We start from the raw sequence: 27,465 nt of genomic DNA on the forward strand, positions 1-27,465 counted from the left end.
AACAAAAAATTGCAGGTTTCTCCACAGTTTCTGTACATACATCAGCAATATGTATGCTTCAGCCTTTCCTACACCAATATGGATTCCTTTCCAAACATGCCTGCAGGTGGAACAGCCACACAGTTCACACCCTGCCCTTCATGAACTTTTCAGTTACTGCACACACTCCAAATTTGCGGGGGATGCACCTGTGTTACTCGCAGCGGGGTATCCCAAAACCCCTCAACACAAGTGTCCTTTCTCCTTTTCTGCACCCAGATTCAATCCTTGCCAACACCTGACCAGGAGATGCAGCCACACAACTCAGACCTTATATAAACCATGGATAAAATATAAATATCTCCTGGAACCTAAACTCCTTGGTGCATTTCACCCATCGAAGCCGTTGCCGTTAAGAAGAAGAACATGAAGGGAAATTGGGCAACATATAAAATGTTATTAGAGGGGGAAATTAATAAATTAAGAGGAAAGGGCTCTGAAATCCATATATATTTGACAGGTTTCCAAACAAATAAACAACTTTTAACCAAGAGGAAGGAACCAGAATGATTGGCAACTAGAGCAAAATATTTAGTTTTTTCATCACATCATAAGCCAGGCTATGAGACGAAACAATAAATTTGGTGCAGGACACAGGAGGCCGAGTGGGACATACGACAGATGTGGATGAACACATCTAGGTCAGATAGAGGTAACTTGATCACACAGTGCCAAGGAAATCAGGACTGGCCAGGAAGGCAATGATGGAGGGGACATTGGAATGTTAATACCCCCTCCTCTGAAAATTTGGGGCAAACTGGTAGATATGATAGCGGTGGGGAAGCTACAAGAATTATTGGAAAACACAGATAATTAAATACATTCCCATCTGGGTTGAATCGTGGCCATGGGGGCTCAATTTCCCCAATATTGAGGGGGCCAAAATCCCCCGTTGGGTTGTTGTCATGGGGAAGCAAATGACAGCCACCATCAGCTTCAAGACACACGCCATAGGGAGCCGAGCGGGACATGTGACAGATGTGAAAGGACACATCTCGGTCTCATCGAGAGATATAACTTCACAGAGAAGTGGGACTGGCAAGGGAAATGGCCCGCTAGTCGTAGATGAGGGAGAGGAATGGGAAACATTCAATGTATCCATCTGTAGATCATTTGCATGCTGCGGGGCTTCATACAATGTTTCTAAACCAACAAACAAAACATAAATAAAAAGTTTTTTTTCATGGTAACATTAGCATTGTATACAGAAACAGTGGGTTTCTTTCATATCTTGAAGTATTGGTTTATTTAAGGTAGTTGTACCTTGAGCTTGTTTGGAGGTTCTAGCAGGGGAGCGCAGCTATCGTATACCCTCGACCGAAGAAGGGTACACTCCTTCTATCTGGGATGGTCCTCCTCTTCCACCGAGCGCGCAGCTTCGGGAGAGACGCACATGGAGCGGTGAGGGAGGAAGGGGACACCCGCCTAGCCAGCCAGATCAGCCGAATCAACCCTGGCGATCAATGGGGTGACAGATGTCGCCGCCAGATCGCCCTCACATCTTTCCCTCGACTCCCCCTCCGCGTTGGCGAGGCAGTGGGAAGGACGGAGCTCGGCGCCACAGCCAGCAGCCCTAGCTGTGGCAGAAGCAGCAGCTCGGTCGTGGCAGAGTTTCATTCAGCGCGTGGAGGGAGCCCCGCGCGCGACAGCTTAGCGGGCTGCACTGCTGCTGCGCCCGCTCAGCGGTTCGCCGCCTCGTCTCCCCTTTCCGCGGGAGCTGAGACTTCCATGTCCTTCATTGAGAAGAAAGAAGCCAGCAGAGCAGGATTAATAGAGGATTGTTTCTGGTGGTCTTCTTATACAAAGGCTGCCTTCGAGGGTGGGGGAAGAAGGAAGAAAAAAAAACGTGCTTATTTAACGAGCAGTGAAATGAAGCGCTGCTGCTGCTAAGCTCCCAATTCCTAGATTCATCTGCTATTCATTGTGCTTAATATACATGTTTCTGCACTGTGCATTTAGAAGATCCCACAAAAGGAATTCAAAACGGCTGCCGGGGAAAGACCACCAAACATGCCTACAGAAACACTACAGACAGGTAGCATGGTGAAACCTGTCAGCCCCGCCATCACTTTCACTTCAGCCGTTCCACTCCGCATTCTAAACAAAGGTAGTTGTACTTTCCCTCTCCTTTCCTTCTGAAAAGCTCAAAGCAGCTAACAAAAAATCAAACCATGATTTAGCAATTGAAAATATTTGTTAGGAAAGCAGCAGCAGAGATAACCTCCCCTCCTCCTCTCATCTTTATTTATTTGCTTCCATTTTAAGGGGGGAAGAAAAGCATGCATGTGTGAAAAGCAATGTCGTCCAATGAAATTTGATATTGTATCACATCAAGAAAAATTCAATGGTGCATAGCGGGCTATCAGCCCGTGTGTAGTTCAGATTCTGCAGTTTGATGGCCCCCCAATGGCAGAACATTCAGAGTGCTCCTTGCAGGCGTGTCTTAAACTTTAATACAATGGGGCTCCAACCATTTGTGCCATATGACCAAGTAAGGCATCTTTCCAACGGCAGCAGCCCCATTTGCTTTGTAAAAGATGGAAAAAACACAGTTCCATGGCAGAACGGGTAATGTACTGTGAAAGAAACATTGGAAAAAATAACAGAAGCCCTAACAGAATAATCAGGAAAACCAAAGCAATAATCACCACATCTAAATACAGCCTATAGCACAAAACAGAAGATGCAGCTACACAACTCAGGTCTTATATAAACCATGGATGAAATATAAATATCTCCTGGAACCTACAAGGCCTTGCTGCATTTCACACATTGAAGCCATTGCCGTTAAGAAGAAAAACATGAAGGGAATTTGGGCAACATATAAAATGTTATTAGAGGGGGAAATTAATAAATTAAGAGGAAAGGACTTTGACATCCATATATATTTGACAGGCTGGCTCCAATACTTCCAACTGAATGAAAGACAAGGAAAATAGGGTTTGCTGGAGAGATATCAAAAGTAAAGGGAACTCTAATCCAGCCTAAAGGAAAATATCTATCTAAAATGTATAATCTGCTCCACAATTCACACCCTGCCATCAAAAAACTTTTGTCTCACTTAAAACGCTCAACCTTTTCTGAGGATGCACACCTCTGAACACATAGGAACAGAGAAACCTAACACATTCTGCAGCTTGATTGCCCCCAAGTGGCAGAACATTCAGAGTGCTCCTTGCAGGCGTGCTTTAAACTTTAATACCATGGGGCTCCAACCATTTGTGCCATATGACCAAGTAAGGCATCTTTCCAATTGCAGCAGCCCCATTTCCTTTGTAAATGATGGAAAAAACACAGTTCCATGGCAAAACAAGTTCTTTGTAAAAGATTTCGGGCTATTATCCTGCCCAACCCTGCTGTAGATCACCTCATGAAAGCTTTTGGCTAAATATCTAATGACATCCCCAAAGACAAGAAAAATCTACTCCTTTACACAACAACAGCTGCCAGAATACTGGAAGGGGGAGAAAATCCCATCACTATCAAAATGGCAAAACAAACTCGGCGAGTTTGCAGAAATGGCAAAATTGACGGCAATTATTAGAGGCCACCCAAATCAGAGAATAATTAGAGAGTGGAATGGAGTAAAGAAATACATGAAAAAATATGGTTCCGGAATTGAAATATTAATAGAGAATGTGTAAAACATGCAAGGGTAAGCAAGAAAATAATAGAATCAACTGAATAATTATTAAATTATAACAACACAAAAAGATCGCAGTAAAATATTGAGATTACACATGGGTGGCGGGGAGTGGGGGTATATTGGAACCTATACTATTATTTATAATATAATTTGTTAATTGTGTTGTATTTACATACAACAAATGGAAGCCTAGAGTATTTAGAGATATTTTAATTTAGGTAATCGATATAATAGGCTTATGTTAGAAAATGAATATGGATTTTGAATTTGATCTTTGTAAAAAAAAATTGGTTTTGAAAGAAAAAAGGAAAGAGAAAAAAAAGAAACCATTTGCAGCCACTGGAATCTGCCAGCAAGTGATCCACAAGAGCCAGATTCTGGACTTGAAGAATCCCAAGCACATTTATCTGGATTTTTCATTCTCTCTGCAAAAGGGGATAAGTGAAAGGCAGTGCTACATCTGGCGCAGTCATTAGGGAGGTGCATTCAGGGATTAATTCACAAAGAAGAGGAGGGGATCCTGACAGCCAGAAAGGGTGCTCTGCTTGGAAAGCAGCAAAGAGCTGGCTGCTCCGTCCCTTCCTCCTCCTCCTTCTCCTGCAAATGGAGGCGGGGAGCAAGGTGGGCCGACTTCTCGGCTTCGTCATGGCTGCCATGACGCCACATTCACCGCATCCTTCCTGCCCTGCTGGTCCACGTGGCCATTTGCAGAGGGGTGTTTTCTGCAGCCCCCCCCATCCCACCCCCCTTCCTCTATGCTAGGTAAATAGAATTACAGGATTTCCCACAGTTTCTGTACAGATATCAGCTATGTGAATGCTTCAGCCCTCTTTATAGCAAGATGGTTTCCCTTGCAAACACGCCATCAGGTGGTACAGCCACACATTTCCGACCCTGCCCTTAATGAACTTTTCAGTTACTGCACACACTCCAAATTTGCGGAGGATGCACCTGTGTTACTCGCAGCCAGGTATTCCCAAACACCTCAACACAAGTGTCCTTTCTCCTTTTCTGCACCCAGATTCAATCCCTTGCCAACACCTGACCAGAAGATGCAGCCACACAACTCAGACCTTAATAAATTAAGAGGAAAGTACTTTGACATCCATATATATAAATGTATAATCTGCTCCACAATTCACACCCTGCCATCAAAGAACTTTTGTCTCACTTAAAACACTCAACCTTTTCTGAGGATGCACACCTCAGAACACATAGGGACAGAAAAAGCTAAAAGATTCTGCAGTTTGATTGCTCCCAAATGGCAGAACATTCAGAGTGCTCCTTCCAGGCGTGTCTTAAACTGTGGAAAAAACACAGTTCCATGGCAGAACAGGTAATGTAGTGTGAAAGAAACATGGGGGGGGGGGTTGGACAGAAGCCCTAACAGAATAATCAGGAAAGCCAAAAAAATATTCAACACTTCTAAATACTGCCTATGGCACAAAACCATTCAATGTATAATCTCCTCCACAATTCACATCCTGCCATCAAAGAACTTTTGTCTCACTTAAAGCACTCAACCTTTACTGAGGATGCACACCTCAGAACACAAAGGGACAGCGGAAGCTAAAAGGACAGGCTAGTGACTTCTGTCTTGCAAGTAAATTTTTCGGATGACCCAGACCTTTTCTCAAAAGGGGGGAAGAGAAGAAAGATGGAGGAGAAATTGGAATGTTAATACCCCCCTCCAAATGTGGGGCAAACTGGTGGAGACGATAGTGGTGGGGAAGCTATGTAGAAAATCTTATTTTTTATAAGCCCCCGATTTCCCCCCAGCATAACTAATTTTAATCTGTCTTTGGCTTTCTGTAAATTTAATTACCTCAAAGTGTATTTCTACATATATAGCAGGAGACCAAAACACTGGAAAGAAAATACAGTCTTGAAGAGACTAGTAAATTAATTGTGATGACTATGTTGGATTTCTATTTCTTTTGTTGAGTCAGAGTACTACAATCAAGTGCTAGCATATAACTGAGGATGCTTCTAGATTCCATGCTCTGTTTTTTGTGAAGCTCATTGTGTTTAACACAATGTGACTAATCAGGTAAAAACTGTTAACCTTTTTTTTCTGGTGCTGTCAGAGTGTATGCTTTTGCACACTTGAAGTGCAGTCTGAAAGCAAATTATGTATATAATAAATTACCCTCCCCCCTTCAAATCTGGGGCAAACTGGTGGAGACGATAGCGGTGGGGAAGCTACAAGAATTATTGGAAAACACAGATAATAAAATGCATTCCCCTCTGGGTTGAATCCTGGCCATGAGGGCTCAATCCCCCCAATATTGAGGGGGCCCACATCCCCCGTTGGGTTTTTGTTATGGGGAAGCAAATTACAACCACCATCAGCTGCAAGAGACACATGCCATAGGTAGCGGAGCGGGACATGCGACAGTGAGGATGTGGATAACCAAGAACGGAGCTCTCTGAACGAGAAGCAGAAGATGCTGGCTGGCCAGCACGAAGACGCCCGCGAGCTGAAGGAGAACCTGGACCGGCGAAAGCACGTGGTCTTGGACATCCTATGCAATTACCTCTCGGGGGAGCAGCTCCGAGACTACCAGCATTTCGTGAAGATGAAATCTGGAACAGCGCGAGCTGGCCAACAAGATCAAGCTAGGGCAGGAACAGCTCAAGTGCCTTCTGGAGAGCCTCCCCACGGACTTCGTGCTTAGCAGCAGAAAGGGAGCAGAACCTCTATCAGCCACCGGGACCAGCCGACCTCCAGCATCAGCATCTTCGCTCTGACCCTTCCAGACGCGGCGGCATCAAACCTTTTCTTCTCAGAATTATATAATCAGAAACCTCTTTTAACTTTTTTTATTAAAAAAAAAATTTGAGGGAGGATTAAATTATTATTATTTAATTAATATTGGGGTGTGGGGGGGAATAAACAGCACGGAAAGATTTCTTTTTCTTCTTCGTCTTCTCCAGCATTAAAAATCTCCTGATACACGGCTCAGGAGATCGAGAGGGAGAAGGAAGAGAAGGCAGGAAGGGTAACCATGTCAGTCCACTAACTCCTCGAAATACAAATGTCTTCCGGATAGATTGCCCATAAACTCCACCCTTGGTCCAACACGGTTACCTCTTCCATGCTTAGCTAATCTGTTCCTCCTTCCCTCTCTGAGGAAAAAACCCTATACCTTTTCCCCATACAAATGTTTAACTTTAACATAGAAAATACACACTAATATAAGAAACATCAAAACACCAAAATCCAGTATAATCACAGGGTGCCAAGCCAAATTTAAAATGTTGGTCATGGTAGAGCTCTATCCTGAAAAGATGTCCCACCAATGGTGTGTGGTTCAATCCTGAATATCCTGAGTGACTCTTCTTAGCTTGGCTTGTTTTACTACGGCAATATTAGTACTTTGCAGAATGACACATTCCAAGTTTTTCCGCAATCTTCATGTACTTTCTCATTCCTTTTTTCCAAGCATACTGAATCCCTCGCAATTATTATTATTATTATTAAAGCTCTGAACACTCAGATTCTTCATGCTAATTTACTGGTCAGGAGATTTCTTACTCAAATCGCACACCTCCAACATTGCAACAGCTTGTGACAAATGTGGACTGATCTGTCATTTGCTCAGAAATAAGGGCAACAAAAAACAACAACTTTGCATATATGCAGCTTGTATGTATATTTTGGAATATAGTTTTTTAACAACATTTTTTGGGGTGAAGTAGGGGGTATATGGGAACCAATAATATCTTTTATAATATAATCTGTTGATTGCATTGTATTTACATACAGCAAAGGGAAGCCTAGTTCAATTAGATATATTTTAATTTAGGTAATCTATGTAATAGGCTTGTGTTAGAAAATGAGTATGGATTTTGAATTTGATGTTTGTTTGCAAATGACTGTCACCATCAGTCGCGGGAAGCCCAGGGCCCTGTTAGCAGCAAGGGACATGTGACAAATATGAATGGCCACGCCTGGCAGGAGAGGCGAAGATGGAAGAGACGGGAGGGGAAACATTTGATTTTATCTATTTGCACACTGCAGGGCATCATAACAGTCTTCCAAACAAATGAACAATTTTTAACGAAGAAGACGGAACCAGAATGATTGGCAACTAAAGCAAAATCTTTAGTTTTATCATCACATATTAAGCCAGCCTATGGGACAAAACAATAAATTTAGTGTAGAGCACAGACAGCCGAGTGGAACGTATGACAGATGTGGATGAACACATCTAGGTCACATTGAGGAATTTCACCACAAAGAGCCAAGGAAATGGGACTGGCTAGCAAGGCAAAATGGAGGAGAAATTGGAATGTTAATTAACCCCCCCCCCCAATTTGGGACAAACTTGGGGAGGCGATAGCGATGGGGCAGCTACAAGAATTCTTGGGGGAAAGGAGTTTGCAAAACAATTAAGGAAATACTTCAAAGTAAAATATTTAGGACCAGCAAAGAACTATCTTGGTCAAGAGATCCAGTGATGGAAGATTTTTGTTAAGTGAAAGAAAGACAATAATTGAAAGCAACAACATGCACAACTGGTTATAAAGTTGGGAATTGTGTTGTATGATGTGTGAATACTTTTGTATATGTTTATAATGCTGTATTGTTTCTGTTCGAATGAGAGGGGGTGTTAGGAAAAATGTTCTTTAAGAAACAGATAAAAACAGCCTAAAGAATATTTTTTCTTTACCTTCTGTTAGGAAACCATTCTAATATTCTGTGAGTAAAAAGTCTCTGTATTATATTGCAGCCAGGTATCCCAAAACCCCTCAAAACAAGTGTCCTTTCTCCTTTTCTGCACCCAGATTCAATCCCTTGCCAACACCTGACCAGAAGATGCAGCCACACAACTCAGACCTTAAATCATGGTTAAAATATAAATATCTCCTGGAACCTACAACCCCTTGGTGCATTTCACTCATCGAAGCCTTTGGCATTAAGATGAAAAACATGAAGGGAAATTGGGCAACATATAAAATGTTATGGGGGGGGGGGAATTAATAAATTAAGAATTTTAAAACCCATATATATTTGACAGACTGGCTCCAATACTTCCAAATGAATGAAAGACAAGGAAAATAGGGTTTGCTGGAGAAAAATCAAAACTAAAGGGAAATCTAATCCAGCCTAAAGGAAAATATCTATCTAAAATGTATAATCTCCTCCAGTGGCGTAGCGTGGGGGGTGCAGGGGGGGCCGACCGCACAGGGCGCAACATCTGGGGGTTAGGGTTAGGGGGCACAAATCCACGGGTTAAGGGGCGCAAATTACTTGCCTTGCCCCAGGTGCTGACAACCCACACTACGCCACTGATCTCCTTCACAATTCACACCCTGCCATCAAAGAACTTTTGTGTCACTTAAAGCGGTCAACCTCTTCTGAGGATGCATACCTCAGAACACAGAGACAGGCCACATAAGAAGCCAGTGACTTCTGTCTTACAGGTAAATTTTTTGGATGACCCAGAGCTTTTCTCAAAAGGGGGGGAATGCGAAGAACCCCTGGAATATTGAGATGAAGAGGAGTATGACAAGATTGGTAACCACAGAATGCTTTCCATTATCAAAGTTACAAGAGATGCAGTCTGACAAAATGAAAAGCTTAGTACAAATGAGAAGACATTCCGTTGGCTGCAAAATGAGGACCAAATAGCTGTGGAGAAGTTGTCTGATGGAATCAGAAAGTTTGCTGCTGATGCAGTTAAATTGGAGCTGATGATAAAGGAACGAATGTTCAATGCTGCAAATGGAAAGTAGGCATGCCAAACTTATTGGAAGCTGTATGGCTGTACAAGGTGCATATGAATGGATTTTCTGTATTCCAGGCTTTTTATATGATTTTGCAAACTTAACATATTCTCAGTGTGTTTGGCACTTTTGTATATCAAAATTGATACTCCTGTGGCAGGGGGATTGCAGATGACTAAAGGACCAATTGACTGGAAGGGTTTCCCTTCAAAATGATGGTGGTAGTGGTAATAATAAAAGTATTGTGGTACCAAAAAAAATTAAACAAGTAAAAAAAGTTTTAAAAAAGTTTATACTGTGGGTGTTCACCTATCTTGGTGCCTTGTTCAATGGTCTGACACTGCTGCAACTGGCTCTGATTCTGCTCTTCACTATTCCCCTTCCTAATGAAAAGGACCAGGTGGAAATTGACCATTCTTGTGAACAAGAATCTCAGAAATGCACTGGCAAAAGTCCCAAGTTAAACCCAGGGGTGAAGTGCAAACCTCAACCCCTCAAGTCAAGATCTACAGTCAGTTGGTACTGCAATTGTACTATTGTTCTTTTTAAAATATAATTTGCAGGTTTTCCCACAGTTTCTGTACGTACATCAGCTATATGTACACTTCTCCCTCTTTCTATACCAGGATTGTCTTACAAACACGCCATCAGGTGGTACAGCCACGCAACTCAAACCCTGCAATAAAAGAACTCCTGTCAAGACGCTTTTGAAGTGTCCTGCAAGTATTTCACTGAACTGCCAGTGCCCACTTTTGGAACACTGGACACCTCCGGGAAGTGTGCAATTCCAGAAAGGCCATCAACCCAGTGTGATCCAGCAGCAGCTCCTATGCAGCCGTCTGCTGTCACTTGGATCAGAGACAAGACAACATACAAGGAAAAGGTGTTTGCAACTGAGAACATTGGCTGGAACATGCCGGGTGGGTGTGGTTGTCTGTCTTCCCAGGCTCCTTATGCTCCCCATTTACTCCTCCTTGCCCTACAACTCTCATTATAACAGGTTTCCAAACAAATAAACAACTTTTAACCAAGAGGAAGGAGCCAGAATGATTGGCAACTCAAACTAGAGTAAACTAGAGCAAAATCCTCAGGTTTTTTTAACCACATCTTAAGCCAGCCTATGGGACCAGACAATTAATTTGGCTCAGGGTGCAGGTAGCCAAGTGGGACATACGACAGACGTAGATGAACACATCTAGGTCACATTGAGAAACTTGACCACACAGTGCCAAGGAAATGGGACTGGCTAGCAAGGCAAAATGGAGGAGAAATTGGAATGTTAATACCCTCCCCTCCCCCCATTTGGGACAAACTGGTAGAGGTGATAGCGATGGGGCAGCTACAAGAATTCTTGGGGGAAAGGATTTTGCAAAACAACTAAGGAAACAGTTCAAAGTAAAATATTTAGGACCAGCAAAGAACTATCTTGGTCTAGAGAACCAGTAAAGGAAGTTTTTGGTTAAGTGAAAGAAAGACAGTAATTGAAAGCAACAACATGCACAACTGGTTATAAAGTTGGGAATTGTGTTGCGTCATGTGTGAATACTTTTGTATATGTTTACAATATTGTATTGGTTCTGTTCGAATGAGAGGGGGTGTTTGGAAAAGGTTCTTTAAGAAAAAGATAAAAGTTCCTGGAAGCTTTAAAAAGTGTTCCAGAATTCTCTTTAGTGCCTAGGAGTGGCACTCTAGGATTGATTGGTGTCCCCTGGAGGTGCAAATAAAGAGAGGAAGTTGCAGGCTACAATGTCCATACAAGGAAAGCACACTCACTCCAAACACACACACACAAAAACTCTCAGCACACACACTGACAACAACGTTGGAAGTAAGACAATGTGTGCTGCTGATACTGTGAGTTTTGCTGGTCAGGATTGTTAAGTACTGGACTGAGATTGTACTGTGCTGGAGATATAAAGAAGGACTTTCAATTTGCAGTGTCGCATTTAACTTGCCTTAAAAGGTGGAGAGAGAAATCTAGTATTTGCACTTAGCAAAAAATGAAAAGATAAGAAATGGGGGGCGGTGAAAAGAGGAAACCCTATCGAGGGAAAATTGTGCATGCCCTGCAACTTTGTATAACAATAGCTTAAAAACTTGTAAGTGGCTTATCAATAAAGAAAGGAAAAAAGAATATCTTTTCTTTACCTTCTGGTAAGAAACCATTCTAATATTCTGTGTGTAAAAAGTCTCTGTATGATATTGTAATTTGATATTTTTTTTTTGTAATTAAGACAACAACCTCATGCACTCTCCCAAAAAGGAACAAGAAAGAATTTAAACAGCTTTTTCCTGCCGCTCTCATTCACCGTGTTGAGTGTTGTGAGTGTGGTGGCTTGCATTGCCTTGGTCCGCCTCTCAGGGACCATCCAGTAGAGGGTGGGACAAGCCATTCCGTGGACCTCAGCCAGGATCCAGGAGGAGTCACCCCACCACCAGTGCTCTTCCAGTAGGGGAGAGTAGTGGATCCTGATGCACGTGAGTGGCAGGGGCTCCTGAGACCTCTAGTCATCTTTCAAATGGACAACGTTGAAACAGAGCTTTATCAAATATGGATGCTGGTCTCTATGGTCCCTATCGATAGTTCTCATTATTTCTTCATTCAGTGTGGATTGAAAGAAAAGTCATTTTTCACATCCAAAAAAACCAAGAAAAAGAAAAACATTTATTTGGATTTTCATTCGGTCTGCAAAAGAAGAGAAGAAAGACACAGTGCTTCATCAGGCACAATCATTAGAGAGGTTCATTCAGGGATAAATTCACAAAAAAGAAGAGGGGATCCTAACAGCCAAAAAGGCTGCATCATATTCGTGTTTCACAACCCTTTCACGTGCCTTTCCCTCTCTGAAAAGCTTAGTACAAAAAATTGAAAAGTTTAGTACAAAAAAAAAGTTTATAGTGTGGGTGTTCACCTATGTTGTTGCCTTGTTCAATGGCGTGACACTGCTGCAACTGGCTCTGGTTTCGCTCTTCACTATTCCCTTCTTAATGAAAAGCACCAGGTTGAAATTGACCATTCTTGTGAACCAGAATCTCAGAAATGCACTGGCAAAAGTCCCAAGTTAAACCCAGGGGTGAAGCGCAAACTTCAACCCCTCGAGTCAAGTTCAGAGCCAATGGCCCAGCCGAGGGGAATGGAGCTTTTGCCTGGCCAAGCAGTCGAGTGGGTGCAGGGTCGCACCCAGGGAGGATTCCTATGTCGGGAAAAGTATCCCCGAGTGGGTCACTCCATTGTTGCAGCCCCACAGACTAGATGGCAGGAGTATGGGCTTCCGGAGGCGGCGCGAAACGGCAATGGCGGTCCTCTTCAGCTGCTGAAGAGGGGCTCCGCGGAAAAGGGTCGTGCGCTGCGGCACAGCGACGACCCATCCAGAAAAACCACGGGTAGAGTGAGCCCGTGGCCGTGGGGTTCGGCGGGCACCAGGAGCAACCTCGGAAACGCAGAAGGGACCCCGTAAGGGGCTCCGGAACGTGGAGGGGGTAGCGGTGCTGTGAATCCATCGCTCTTTCCGCGGAAGTGAAGCCGCGCGGCTGCTGCTGATGAGCGCTGACCTTTCTTCTTTGAAACATCTGATTTCAAACAACATACTCGTGAGTAAGAAACCTGAGACCTTATTGGAACTTAAATTTGTGAATTCGGCTGAAAGCGGGAGACGCTAAAAAGGAAGTCAGTCTTCCGGCTCTGTTTAAAGTACTGAGCAAAGACCTATTAAAGCGGAAGCGTTGAAAGGAGTTTAAAAGAAGTTGGAATTTACCCTGCAAATTCGGATATAATTGTTTAAAGGTGAAAGAAAAGCTAAATCTGTATTATAAGTGGTTAGAGACTGCGATTTCTCTTCCTATTTTTTGTGGATTACAAAGCTACGAAACCCAGCTCTCGGGCTGTCTGGATATAAAGTAACATCAGATTGCAGAAACTGTATATAAAATGTAAAGTTACATTGGGCTATTTTATAACTTACAAAAAAGGAACTGTTGCATGCACCTCTGGAAAGAACTTTTATTCTCTGCAGTTAAAAAGTGAATTCAGAGGGTTCCCCCCCCCCCTGTTTTGGATTTTAATTAACATTTTTTTTCTGGGAACTTAATGGTGGAAATTCTTTATCCTTCCCCTTAATTTCTGGGGAGCTCCCCCTGCTGGATTGTGGAATTATTAGTCTCTGGGAACTGCTGATTGTTTTGGAACTTTTACGTCTGGATGTTTACATTTTGAATTGCTTTTCCCATGGGATTTACAATTTAACCTTGACACTTGGACAGCTGTGGAATGAGTGGTACAGCAAAAACAAGGGCTGCCAAGAAAGCAAAACAAACCGAACTGTTGCAATCAACGCTGCCTGTGCAGCCACGTAGATCATCTGTTCCAATTGTGACAGGTCTGCAAGAAGGACAATCCAAACAGCCAGCTTTTGGTGATATGGCTGCAGGAGGGCTAGACCCTGTCTCTAAAGAAATATTGGATCAGCTGGCTGCATTAAATAAGAAAGCGGATGAACAAGCGGCAAAATTTGAGGAACAAGCGGCTAAATTTGATCAGGTGACAGCTACAATTAATAGACTGACAGACCAAGTAGCCTTAAATACACAGGCAATAGGCAACACTGAGAAGACAATAACAGAAAATCGAAAATTAGCCGAGGAAGCAAATACAAAAGCAGACCAAAATAAAAAGAGGATAGAGGAATTAAGAGGAGAAGTAAGACCACTGAGCAGACAGGTTACTGAACAGCAAGCGTACCTGTCCATGGCGGAACTGAAAAACAGGGAAAGCAATCTCAGGATTAGAAATATCCCAGAATCAGAAAAAGAAGATTTGATTGGTTTCTTGACAGCAGAAATATCCAAGTTCTGGGGGCTGGCAGAAGAGAAGGACTTCAAAATCGTCACCGCCTTCAGATTGGGAAGAGTGGCCAAGAAGGACAAACCAAGAGATTACTTGATCATTTTGAGATCTAAGCAAGAAAAAGATAATATACTCGGCCTGCATTTTAAAAATACATTGGTGATACAGGGAAAGACAGCAGAAATCTTCAGAGACATACCAAAACAGCTATTGGATTTAAGAGCTACATATAAGGACCTGGCAAGCTTACTGAGAAACAACACAATACCCTACAGGTGGGAATTTCCTCAAGGACTATCTTTTACTTGGAAAGGGAAAAAGGTAAGAATCAGAACAGCAGAGGAGCTGGAGGAACTGGAGCTCCCTTCAAGACTGTATATGTCTATTCTGAAGACATTGATTAGTGGGGAGTTGGCGGATCTCGTGGGGCATCTTCCTTTGTCCCACGCGCTAGACTATGAACGGTATAAATGCCTTGTTTTGGAAGCTGTATGGCTGTACAAGCTGCATATGAATGGATCTTCTGTATTCCAGGCTTTTTATATGAATTTGCAAACTTAACATATTCTGTTTGGCACTTTTGTATATCAAAATTGATACTGCTGTGGGGGGGGGGGATTGCAGATGACTAAAGGACCAATTGACTGGAAGGCTCCTGAGACCTCTAGTCATCTTTCGAATGGACAATGTTGAAACAGAGCTTTATCAAATATGAATGCTGGTCTGTATGATCCCTATTGATAGTTCTTCTTATTTCTTCACTCAGAGGGGCTTGAAAATTATTTTTCACATCCAAAAACACAAAGAAAAAGAAAAACATTTATTTGTTTTTTCATTCTGTCTGCAAAAGAAGAGAAGAAAGATGCAGTGCTTTATCAGGCACAACAATCATTAGAGAGGTTCATTCAGGGATTAATTAACCAAAAAAAAAGAGGGGATCCTAACAGCAAAAAAGGCTGCATCATACTACTGTTTGACTCATGTTTTGCAACCCTTTCGCGCACCTGTCCCTCTCTGAAAAGCTTAGTATAAAAAAAGAAAAGGGATGGATTTGGTGGGTCCCTTGCAGAAAACCAGTACTGGGAAGCAATATGTTTCTGTTATAATTGATTATGTTTCTAGGTATGTTTGGGCTACTGTCCTGCCCAACAATGCTGTATATCACCTAATGAAAGCTTTCGGCCTAATATCTAATGACATCCCCAAAGACAAGAAAAATCTATTCCTTTACACAACAGCAGCTGCCAGAATATCCCATCACTATTAAAATGGCAAGACAAACTCGGCAAGGTTGTAGAAACGGCAAAATTGACGGCAATAATTAGAGGCCACTCAAATCAGAGAATAATTAGAGAGTGGGATGGAGTGAAGGAATACATGAAAAAATATGGTTCCGGAATTGAAATATTAATAGAGAATGTGTAAAACATGCAGAGGTAAGCAAGAAAATAATAATAAAATCAATTGAATAATTATTAAATTATTAACAACACAACAAGATGGAAGAAGTAAAATACTGAGATCACACATGGGTGAAGGGGAGTCGGGGTATTTGGGAACCAATAATATCATTTATAATATAATTTGTTAATTGTGTTGTATTTACATACAACAAATGGAAGCCTAGAGTATTTAGATATATTTTAATTTCGGTAATCTATATAATAGGCTTAAATTATAAAATGAATATGGATTTTGAATTTGATGTTTGGTTTTGAAATAAAAAGAAAAAGAAAAGAAAAAGAAACCATTTGAATCCACTGGAATCAGCCAGCAAGTGATCCACAAGAGCCAGATTCTGGACCTGAAGAATTCCAAGCACATTTATCTTCATTTTTCATTCTGGCCAAAATTATGCCAATAACCTTAAACTAAATTTGGCATCAATTGTGTCTTTATTTGGGGAGGTCTTGGGGGTCTTAACATGCAAAACACCAAAGTCAGCCGTGGAAATCTTGTAACACGTCATAGATTCCGTAGGTCCTCTCCAGTTGTACAGAAGATAGAAGAAGAGAGAGAAAAAAGACCTTGACTGGGGAAAGGATCAGAAAGTATTTGCTGCTGCAAAGGTAGCATTTCTGTTTTTAAAATATATACATGGGGCTTTTTTGCAAAGAGAAGCATTTTCTGTGTGCACACAATAGAGAATCAACCAGGATGCCAAGCAAGGGGCAGTATCGATCTCTCTCTTTCTCGAGGTTGCTTGCTTGCTTCTCCTGCCTTAAGGAAGGAAATCTTGCCCTTCTGCAAATCCCTGCTGGTTTCTCCTCCTTCATGGCCATGAAAGGAATCAGCCCCGTCAGATCAGTCAGGATCTGCTAGGAAGCAAGCTGCATGCTGCCTCTCTGATCAGAGCCTCACCATCACCCAGGGAACGAACAACAGAACGAAGCCCCTCGGCCCATGACTTCTGCTGCAAAGGCCTTCAGAAAAAGGCAACAAGTCTTGCCAAAACAAAAAAAACAAAAAAAAAACAAGAGCCCGGCTCAGGAGGGGCCCAAGAACCTCCTTTACAACATGAATGACTGCTACTCCAAGCTGCGCGAGCTGGTGCCGAGGATCCCGCAAGGCACCAAAGTCAGCCAAGTGGAAATCTTGCAGCACGTTATCGACTATATCTTTGACCTGCAGATTATGCTAGAGGAACAGGTGAAGAAGGGGAAAGATCCGCCCTCAGCCGAGACTTCCTTACTCTCTTTAAAAGCTGCAGAGCGGGCATCCAAACTTTGCTCAAAAGAGGAGAGGAATCTCTGCCACTAACCTCTTAAAACAGACTGCAAGTGTGGGATCCTGGCACTTGGTTCTTCAGTGAGACAGGTGATAGAAGAAGAGAGAAAATAAAGACCTGAACAGGGGAAAGGGGAAAGGATCAGATGTTTAACCCTGTGCACCCAGTAATGAAGAGACCACCATCTTTCTCTTCCAGATAAACTGTAGAACATGGGTCTGGCCAGCCAGTTTCAGATGCCTTGACTGGTCTTCCAGAAACAACTTTCTGCCCTCAATCTGTTATTCTCTTCCAACGGCCTGAAAACAGAATTTGCAGGCCGGGGAGGGGGGCATTGAAAGCAAGCCCACTTTTCAATAACTATCGTGTGGCTGTATTAAACAAGAAGAAACTTTGCAGAAGAAGAAATTTTGTGGCGTTTGTGTGTCAGACTGGGCAGATTATTATTAATAAAGCTCTGAACACACAGATTCTTCATGCTAGTTTACTGGTCAGGAGATTTCTTACTGAAATCACACACTTTCAACAATGCAGCAACTTGTGACAAATGTGGACTGATCTGTCATTTGCTCAGAAAAAAGGGCAACAACAACAACAAAAACCCCAATTTACATATATGCAGCTTGTATGTATATTTTAGATTATAGTTTTTTAACATCATTTTTTGGGGGTGAAGGGGACTTTCAAGAACATGAAAACTGAGGTGTCTTAGGGCTGTTTTGCCTCATGGTTTTTGTTGCTGAACCCTAATAGAGAGAACACATGTATCTTTTTTGGCAGGAAGGTTGAATTCTTCATCCATAAATTGTACTTCCTTTGGTGTGTGGTTTTTTTAAAAAAACTTTTCATAAAAGCTTTTTGCATAATAAATCTTAAGCTGGTGTTTCTTTAAAAAAACCATATATATATATACACACAAACACACACATATATATCTACATATATATATATATATATATATGCAGGTTTTGGTGTTTTCGGGTATCTTCCCGTGTAAGAGTTGGGGTGTCTAGGCGACGTTTCGACGAGGTCTCACTCGTCATCTTCAGGCTGGTGCTTTCGGCTTCTTGTTACTAGAACAGAGCAGGATCTCAGTGTTTGAGTTCCTATAAATACTGTTGAGGGGGTGTGGTGTATAGCCTCCAACGTTCTGGGCAGAGAGGAAGTTCCCAGGTTATTGTGCCTTTTCTTCTTTTGTTCATTAATTACTTGAGGGATATCTTGAGTGATTTCTTGAGTGATATTCTGAGTACCACTTAGGAGGGTCATTAGGTGTGGATTAGTTGCTAAAGCTTTCGTGTCTTGACCTCTTGAGCTTGTGAAGAGTTTTTCTGAGTTTTTCTGAGAAGAGTTTTTCTGAGAAGATGGCTGTACTGCACTTAGTTGTGCTCTGGCTTGGCTTCGTGTATAGGGGCGAGCTGTGGTTTTGTGCCCTGTGCCAGCCAGATCTGTGTAGGGATTGCAGGGGGGTGCAGCATCCGGAGGTGCCACTATGGTTTGGCTACTGGATGGTATCTGTAATTTATCTGTGGAGAGGGTCTGGGTTTGGGTCTGGTGTGGTTGATTGGAGATGGCGTTCTGTGTGCCTCTGGTTCTGGTGTCGGTTTTTGTGGGGAGGGCTAATTTCCAGATGTCTGGCAGGCGGGACGTGTCGTCACGCTTGTTCATGTTGTGAGGGTGTTTCTCTATCTCGATGGCTTCCATGATTATTCTCTTGTGGTGATGTTCCATGTTAAAGAGCAATTTGGAATCTGCAAAATTAATTCCGTGTCCTGTTTCTTTCATGTGTTGGTAAAGAGAGGAAGTTTTTTCTTCTTTTTTGACGGCATTCTTGTGTTCTGCGATACGTGCATTTATTCGTCTGTTTGTTTGTCCAATGTACGTGGCTGGGCAGACTTTGCAGGGTATTTCATAGACCCCTTGGTTTTCTAACTGGATTTTATCTTTTGGGTTTCTGAGGATATTGGCTATTTTTTGGTTGGTGCAAAAGGCTGTTTTGATATTGTGTTTATGGAGGATTTTGCTAATTTTATCTGTGGTGCCCTTGATATAAGGAAGGAGGGCCATGCCATTGTTTTCTTCTGTGTCTTGGTTTTTGGGGGGTGTTTCTTTTTGGATTAGCTTCGTAACCCTGTTTTGCTGGTATCCGTTGGCGATTAACACATTTGAGAGATTCTGTAACTCAGTTGTCAAGTGGTCTTCGTCAGCCAGGCGTTTGGTTCTGGAGATGAGAGTCTTGGCTACGGAGTTTATTTGTGCAGGGTGGTGGTGTAATCTACAAAAAACCTGATGGCTCCCTAGGACACACTATCTACCGGAAAAAAACACACACCAACTGCTACTTACATGCACAATCACACCACCACCCTGCACAAATAAACTCCGTAGCCAAGACTCTCATCTCCAGAACCAAACGCCTGGCTGACGAAGACCACTTGACAACTGAGTTACAGAATCTCTCAAATGTGTTAATCGCCAACGGATACCAGCAAAACAGGGTTACGAAGCTAATCCAAAAAGAAACACCCCCCAAAAACCAAGACACAGAAGAAAACAATGGCATGGCCCTCCTTCCTTATATCAAGGGCACCACAGATAAAATTAGCAAAATCCTCCATAAACACAATATCAAAACAGCCTTTTGCACCAACCAAAAAATAGCCAATATCCTCAGAAACCCAAAAGATAAAATCCAGTTAGAAAACCAAGGGGTCTATGAAATACCCTGCAAAGTCTGCCCAGCCACGTACATTGGACAAACAAACAGACGAATAAATGCACGTATCGCAGAACACAAGAATGCCGTCAAAAAAGAAGAAAAAACTTCCTCTCTTTACCAACACATGAAAGAAACAGGACACGGAATTAATTTTGCAGATTCCAAATTGCTCTTTAACATGGAACATCACCACAAGAGAATAATCATGGAAGCCATCGAGATAGAGAAACACCCTCACAACATGAACAAGCGTGACGACACGTCCCGCCTGCCAGACATCTGGAAATTAGCCCTCCCCACAAAAACCGACACCAGAACCAGAGGCACACAGAACGCCATCTCCAATCAACCACACCAGACCCAAACCCAGACCCTCTCCACAGATAAATTACAGATACCATCCAGTAGCCAAACCATAGTGGCACCTCCGGATGCTGCACCCCCCTGCAATCCCTACACAGATCTGGCTGGCACAGGGCACAAAACCACAGCTCGCCCCTATACACGAAGCCAAGCCAGAGCACAACTAAGTGCAGTACAGCCATCTTCTCAGAAAAACTCTTCTCAGAAAAACTCAGAAAAACTCTTCACAAGCTCAAGAGGTCAAGACACGAAAGCTTTAGCAACTAATCCACACCTAATGACCCTCCTAAGTGGTACTCAGAATATCACTCAAGAAATCACTCAAGATATCCCTCAAGTAATTAATGAACAAAAGAAGAAAAGGCACAATAACCTGGGAACTTCCTCTCTGCCCAGAACGTTGGAGGCTATACACCACACCCCCTCAACAGTATTTATAGGAACTCAAACACTGAGATCCTGCTCTGTTCTAGTAACAAGAAGCCGAAAGCACCAGCCTGAAGATGACGAGTGAGACCTCGTCGAAACGTCGCCTAGACACCCCAACTCTTACACGGGAAGATACCCGAAAACACCAAAACCTGCATTCCTGTACCCGTGAAAATCTACGAAAGCATATATATATATATATATATATATATATATATATATATATATATACACACACACACACACACACACACACACACACACACACACACAGTGCTTCATCAGGCACAGTCATTAGGAAGGTTCATTTAGGGATTAATTAACAAAAATGAGGAGGGGGTCCTAACAGCCAGAGAGGGCGCTCTGCCTGGAAAGGAGCAAAGCTATATGTACTCATCACTCCTTTTCTGCACCAAGATCAAACCCCTTTTCGAAAAGCCCTTAGATTGGCTACCCATTAAGGGGTTACTTAGATTAAGATGTTGCTTGTCCAAAGATACACCCTTATGCTGCTTGGCCCCTTCAACAGAACAGTTTAGGAGTTCAACTGCCTCTTCCCAATGGATGACTTTATGGACTCACTAAAGTTTCTGGTGTGGATGTGGCTGTTCACCTGCATTTGTGTCTTATTCAAAGACTCTGATTTCACCTCTTCAGTATTCCCCTTATTTATGAAAAGCACCAGGTTAGAAGTGACCATTCTAGTGAAACTGCATCTCAAAAAGGGCTTTGGCAAATATCCTTTTCAGCACTTTTCTGCACAAAAATTGATTCCCTTGCAAACATGCAATCAGGTGGTATAGCCACACAGTTCACACCCTTCCTCTCAGACAGGAATCCCTCCTTCAGGAGGTACAATGACACCATTTGCAGCCACTGGAATCAGCCAGCAAGTGATCCACAAGAGCCAGACTCTGGGCTTGAAGAATTCCAAGCACATTTATCTGGATTTTTCATTCTCCCTACAAGAGAGGAGAAGTGAAAGACAGTGCTACATCTGGCTCAGTCATTAGGGAGGTGCATTCAGGGATTAATTAACAAAAAAGAGGAGGGAATCCTAACAGCCAGAAAGGGTGCTATGCTTGGAAAGCAGCAAAGAGATGGCTGCTCCGTACCTTCCTCCTCCTCCTCCTCCTCCTCCTTCTTCTTCTGTTGCTGCTAGTGGAGGCCTGGAACAAGGCGGGCTGAGTTCTCGGCTTCGTCATGGCTGCCATGGGGCCACATTCACCCCGTCCTCCCTGCTCTGCTGGTCCACTTGCAGAGGGGTGGTTTCCGCAGACCCCCACCATCCCACCCCCTTCCTCTATGCTAGGTAAATAGAATTCAAGGATTTCCCAGTTTCCCAGTTTCTGTACAGATATCAGCTACATGAACGCTTCAGCCCTCTTCTATAGCAAGATGGATTCACGCCATCAAGTGCTACAAGCATACAACGCAAACCTTGTGATTCAAGAACTTTTCCATTACTTAAACAACTCCACATTTGCCACGGCGGCAGCAACACCGTCAACTTCAATGTGCTGGACATCTGTGGTTTTCTGCCTCCCCCCACCCTCTTTTACTCCCACTTTCCTCCTCCATATGATAAAACTTTCCTCTTCATTGCTTCTGCTATAGTACTATCTTTCATTTTAAATTAAAAAAATGCAGGTTTCTCCACAGTTTCTGTACATACATCAGCAATATGTATGCTTCAGCCCTTTCCTACACCAAAATGGATTCCGTTCCAAACATGCCTTCAGGTGGAACAGCCACACAGTTCACACCCTGCCCTTAATGAACCTTTCAGTTACTGCACACACTCCAAATTTGCGGAGGATGCACCTGTGTTACTCGCAGCCAGGTATTCCCAAACCCCTCAACACAAGTGTCCTTTCTCCTTTTCTGCACCCCGATTCAATCCCTTGCCAACACCTGACCAGAAGATGCAGCCACACAACTCAGACCTTATATAATCCATGGATCTCCTGGAACCTACAACTCCTTGGTGCATTTCACACATTGAAGCCTTCGCCGTTAAGAAGAAAAACATGAAGGGAAATTGCGCAACATATAAAATGTTATGGGGGGGGAATTAATAAATTAAGAGGAAAGGGCTTTGACATCCATATATATTTGACAGGCTGGCTCCAATACTCCCAACTGAATGAAAGACAAGGAAAATAGGGTTTGCTGGAGAAATATCAAAACTAAAGGGAACTCTAATCTCACTTAAAGCGCTCAACCTTTTCTGAGGATGAACACCTCAGAACACATAGGGACAGAGAAAGCTAAAAGATTCTGCAGTTTGATTGCACCCAAATGGCAGAACATTTAGAGTGCTCCTTGCAGGCGTGTCATAAACTTTAGTACCATGGGGCTCCAACCATTTGTGCCATATGACCAAGCAAGGCATCTTTCCAACTGCAGCAGCCCCATTTCCTTTGTAAAAGATGGAAAAAACACAGTTCCATGAAACAACAGGTAATGTAGTGTGAAAGAAACATTGCGAGGGGGACAGAAGCCCTAACAGAATAATCAGGTACATCAAAACAATAATCAACACTTCTAAATACAGCCTATGGCACAAAACCATTCAATGTATAATCTCCTCCACAATTCACATCCTGCCATCAAAGAACTTTTGTCTCACTCAAAGCACTCAACCTTTTCTGAGGATGCACACCTCAGAACACATAGGGACAGAGGAAGCAAAAAGGACAGGCCACACAACAAGCCAGTGACTTCTGTCTTGCAGGTAGATTTCTCGGATGACCCAGACCATTTCTCGAAAGGGGTGGAAGAGGAAGAACCACTGGAATATTGAGATGAAGAGGAGGGGGAGGAAGAGGAGTACAAGATTGGTAACCACAGAATGCTTTCCAGTATTGAAGTTACAAGAGATGCATTCTGACAAAACAAAAAGCTTAGTGGAAAAAAAAAGTTTATAGTTTGGGTGTTCACCTATGTAGGTGCCTTGTTCAATGGTCTGACACTCCTGCAAATGGCTCCGATTTCACTCTTCACTATTCCCCTTCTTAATGAAAAGCACCAGGTAGAAATCGACCATTCATGTGAACCAGAATCTCAGAAATGCACTGGCAAAAGTCCCTGGTTAAACCCAGGGATGAAGCGCAAACCTCAACCCCTCAAGTCAAGTTCTACAGTCAGTGCAAATATTTGGTACTGCAATTGTACTATTCTTCTTTTTAAAATATAAAATTGCAGGTTTTCCCACAGTTTCTGTACGTACATCAGCTATATGTACGCTTCTCCCTCTTTCTATATGAGGATTGTCTTACAAAATAGCCATCAGGTGGTACAGCCACACAACTCAAACCCTGCAATTAAAGAACACTTCTGAAGTGGCCTGCAAGTATTTCACTGAACTGCCAGTGCCCACTTTGGAACAATGGCCACCTCCAGGAAGTGTGCAATTACAGAAAGGGCATCAACCCAGTGTAATCCAGCAGCAGCTCCTATGCAGCCGTCTGCTGTCACTTGGATCAGAGACAAGACAACATACAAGAAAAAGGTGTTTGCAACTGAGAACATTGGCTGGAACATGCCGGGTGGGTGTGGTTGTCTGTCTTCCCAGGCTCCTTATGCTCCCCATTTACTCCTCCTTGCCCTACAACTCTCATCATAACAGGTTTCCAAACAAATATATTACTTTTAACCAAGAGGATGGAACCAGAATGATTGGCAACTCAAACTAGAGCAAACCAGAGCAAAATCCTGGTTTTTTAAAAACCACATCTTAAGGCAGCCTATGAAACAATTAGTTTGGCTCAGGGCACAGGCAGCCGAGTGGGACATGCGACAGATTTGGATGAACACATCTAGGTCACATTGAGAAACTTGACCACACAGTGCCAAGGAAATGGGACTGGCCAGCGAGGCAAAGATGGAGGAGAAACTAGAATGTTAATACCGCCCCCTCCAAATCTGGGGCAAACTGGTGGAGACAATAGTGGTGGGGAAGCTATGAAGAAAATCTTATTTTTTATAAGCCCCCGATTTTTTCCCAGCATAACTAATTTTTATTTGGCTTTGGCTTTCTGTAAATTTAATTACCCAAAGTGTATTTCTACATATATAGCAGGAGACCAAAACACTGGAAAGAAAATACAGTCTTGAAGAGACTAGTAAATTAATTGTGATGACTATTCTATTTATTTTCTTGAATCAGAGTACTACAATCAAGTGCTAGCATATAACTTAGGATGCTTCTAGGTTCCATGTTCTGTTTTTTATGAAGCTCATTGTGTTTAACACAATGTGACTAATCAGGTAAAAACTGTTAACCTTCTTTTCTGGTGCTGTCAGAGTGTATGCTTTTGCACATTTGAAGTGCAGTCTGAAAGCAAATTATGTATATAATAAATTACCCCCCTCCAAATCTGGGGCAAACTAGTGGAGACGATAGCGGTGGGGAAGCAACAAGAATTATTGGAAAACACAGATAATAAAATGCATTCCCCTCTGGGTTGAATCCTGGCCATGGGGGCTCAATCCCCCCAATATTGAGGGGGCCCACATCCCCCGTTGGGTTGTTGTTATGGGGAAGCAAATGACAGCCACCAGCTGCAAGAGACACATGCCATAGGGAGCCAAATGGGAAATGCGACAGATGTGGAAGGACACATCTCGGTCACATGGAGAGATATAACTTCACAGAAAAGTGGGACTGGCAAGGGAAATGGCCCCCTAGTCCTGGATGAGGGAGAGGAATGGGAAACATTCAATGTATCCATCTGCAGATCATTTGCATGCTGCAGGGCTTCATACAATGTTTCTAAACAAATAAACAAAACATAAATAAAAAGTTTTGTTCATGGTAACATTAGCATTGTATACAGAAACAACGGGTTCCTTTCATATCTTTATGTATTGGTTCATTTAAATTGGTTGTACTTTCCCTCTCCTTTCCTTCTGAAAAGCTCAAAGCAGCTAACAAAAAATAAAACCATGACCTAGCAATTGAGAATATTTGTTAGGAAACAGCAGCAGAGATAACCTCTCCTCCTCCCCTTATCTTTACTTATTTGCTTCCATTTTAAGGGGGGAAGAGAAGCATGCATGTGTGAAAAGCAATGTTGTCCAATGAAATTTGATATTGTTTCACACCAGGCCCACAGATTTTTCATGAAAAATTCAATGGTGCATTACCGGGCTATCAGCCCGTGTGTAGTTCAGATTCTACGGTTTGATTGCACCTAAATGGCAGAAAATGCAGAGTGCTCTGCGTCAGAGCTGGCCCACACCTCCTTGCAGGCATGTCTTAAACTTTAATACCAAATATCAAAACAAAAGGGAACTCTAATCCAGTCTAAAGGAAAATATCTATCTAAAATGTATAATCGGCTCCACAATTCACACCCTGCCATCAAATAACTTTTGTCTCACTTAAAGCGCTCAACCTTTTCTGAGGATGCACACCTCTGAACACACAGAGCCAGAGAAAGCTAAAACTTTCTGCAGCTTGATTGTCTCCCAATGGCAGAACATTCAGAGTGCTCCTTGCAGGCGTATCTCAAACTTTAATACCATTGGGCTCCAACCATTTGTGCCATATGACCAAGTAAGGCATCTTTCCAACTGCAGCAGACCCATTTCCTTTGTAAAAGATGGAAAAAACACAGTTCCATGGCAGAACAGGTAATGTAGTGTGAAAGAAACATTGGGGGGGGGGACAGAAGCCCTAAAAGAATAATCAACAACACCAAAGCAATAATCACCACATCTAAATACAGCCTATGGTGCAAAACCATTCAATTCTTCATGCCCCTGCTATTTGCAGAATCTACTGATACCAGCAGAGCTAAATCTCTGCTGAGGACTTGTTGCCTCAGTTGGTTGGAATCACGGACTGCAGGTACAAGGCAGGGCACACTGATTGGATTGTTAAAACCTCCCCCCCCCCCAATTTGGAACAAACTGGTGGAGGCGATAGCGATGGGGCAGCTACAAGAATTCTTGGGGGGGACGAATTTGCAGAACTATTAAGGAAACAGTTCAAAGTAAAATATTTAGGACCAGCAGACAACTATCTTGGTCTAGAGAACCAGTAATGGAAGTTTTTTGTTAAGTGAAAGAAACACAATAATTGAGTTGCTTGAATGGAACAACAAGCTCAACCTTTTCTGAGGATGCACACCTCATAACACATAGAGCCAGAGAAAAAAAGAAGACTGGAAGAGGGGCCTCGTGGGCAAAAGGCGTTATTAAATCGGCTTTTAGGTTATTGCCGATTCACCCTCAAGATTTTAAGTGGTTGGGCTTTCATTTGGATGGCGCTTATTATATTGATAAAGGTGATGCCAATGGGCTGCGCAATACCCTGTGCAGCATTTGAGTCCTTTAGCACTGTCCTTCATTGGGCTTTGCGAGTTAAGTCTGTTCACTGGGGTGACCCATTATCTTGATTATTCTCCTGGCTGGATCATGTGACACCAGCAACTGCGTAGTCTTAGTGGATGCCTTTTATTCCCTCACTGAGGAGCTGGGTGTCCCATTGGCAGCAGATTAGACAGAGGGTCCTTTTAACGTACCGTATTTTTCGCTCTATAACACGCACCTGAGCATAACACGCACATAGTTTTTAGAATGCATAGGCATGCCACCTGTAGGCATTTCCTCCATAACACGCACAGACATTTCCCCTTACTTTCTAGGAGGAAAAAAGTGAGTGTTATGGTGCAAAACATACGGTATTTAGGGATCCAGATGGATATCGTTGCTCAAACATGCCACTTGCCTATGGAGAAGCTGTCTGCCTTGAAGAAAGTTATTTTGTAATACTTCCTCTGTAGCAAGTGATGCTTCATCAGATCCGATCTTGCTGGGTCATTTAATTAATCTTGCATACAGAGTGGTTGCCCCAGGCCGCCCCTTCCGTTCCCGCTTGGCCAGGCTGCCTGAGGCCCGTGGTCCCCTTGCCTTCATGCACGCTTACCAAGTGAGGTGAAGGCGGATCTCATGCG

The 27,465-nt window shown here is 42.8% G+C and overlaps 1 pseudogene across 1 annotated transcript; it reads left to right on the top strand.

Annotated features, from left to right (window-relative positions):
- Positions 1 to 16,101: 16,101 nt before the first annotated feature.
- On the top strand, positions 16,102 to 17,048 carry LOC308578698 (DNA-binding protein inhibitor ID-3-A pseudogene; annotated as a pseudogene). The gene is made up of 2 exons: positions 16,102 to 16,652; positions 16,691 to 17,048. The product of its transcript is annotated as a DNA-binding protein inhibitor ID-3-A pseudogene (transcript).
- The last annotated feature ends 10,417 nt before the right edge of the window (positions 17,049 to 27,465 follow it).

Source organism: Podarcis bocagei (genome assembly GCF_964188305.1).
Source record: "Podarcis bocagei genome assembly, chromosome: Z".
Lineage (NCBI taxonomy): Eukaryota > Metazoa > Chordata > Lepidosauria > Squamata > Lacertidae > Podarcis > Podarcis bocagei.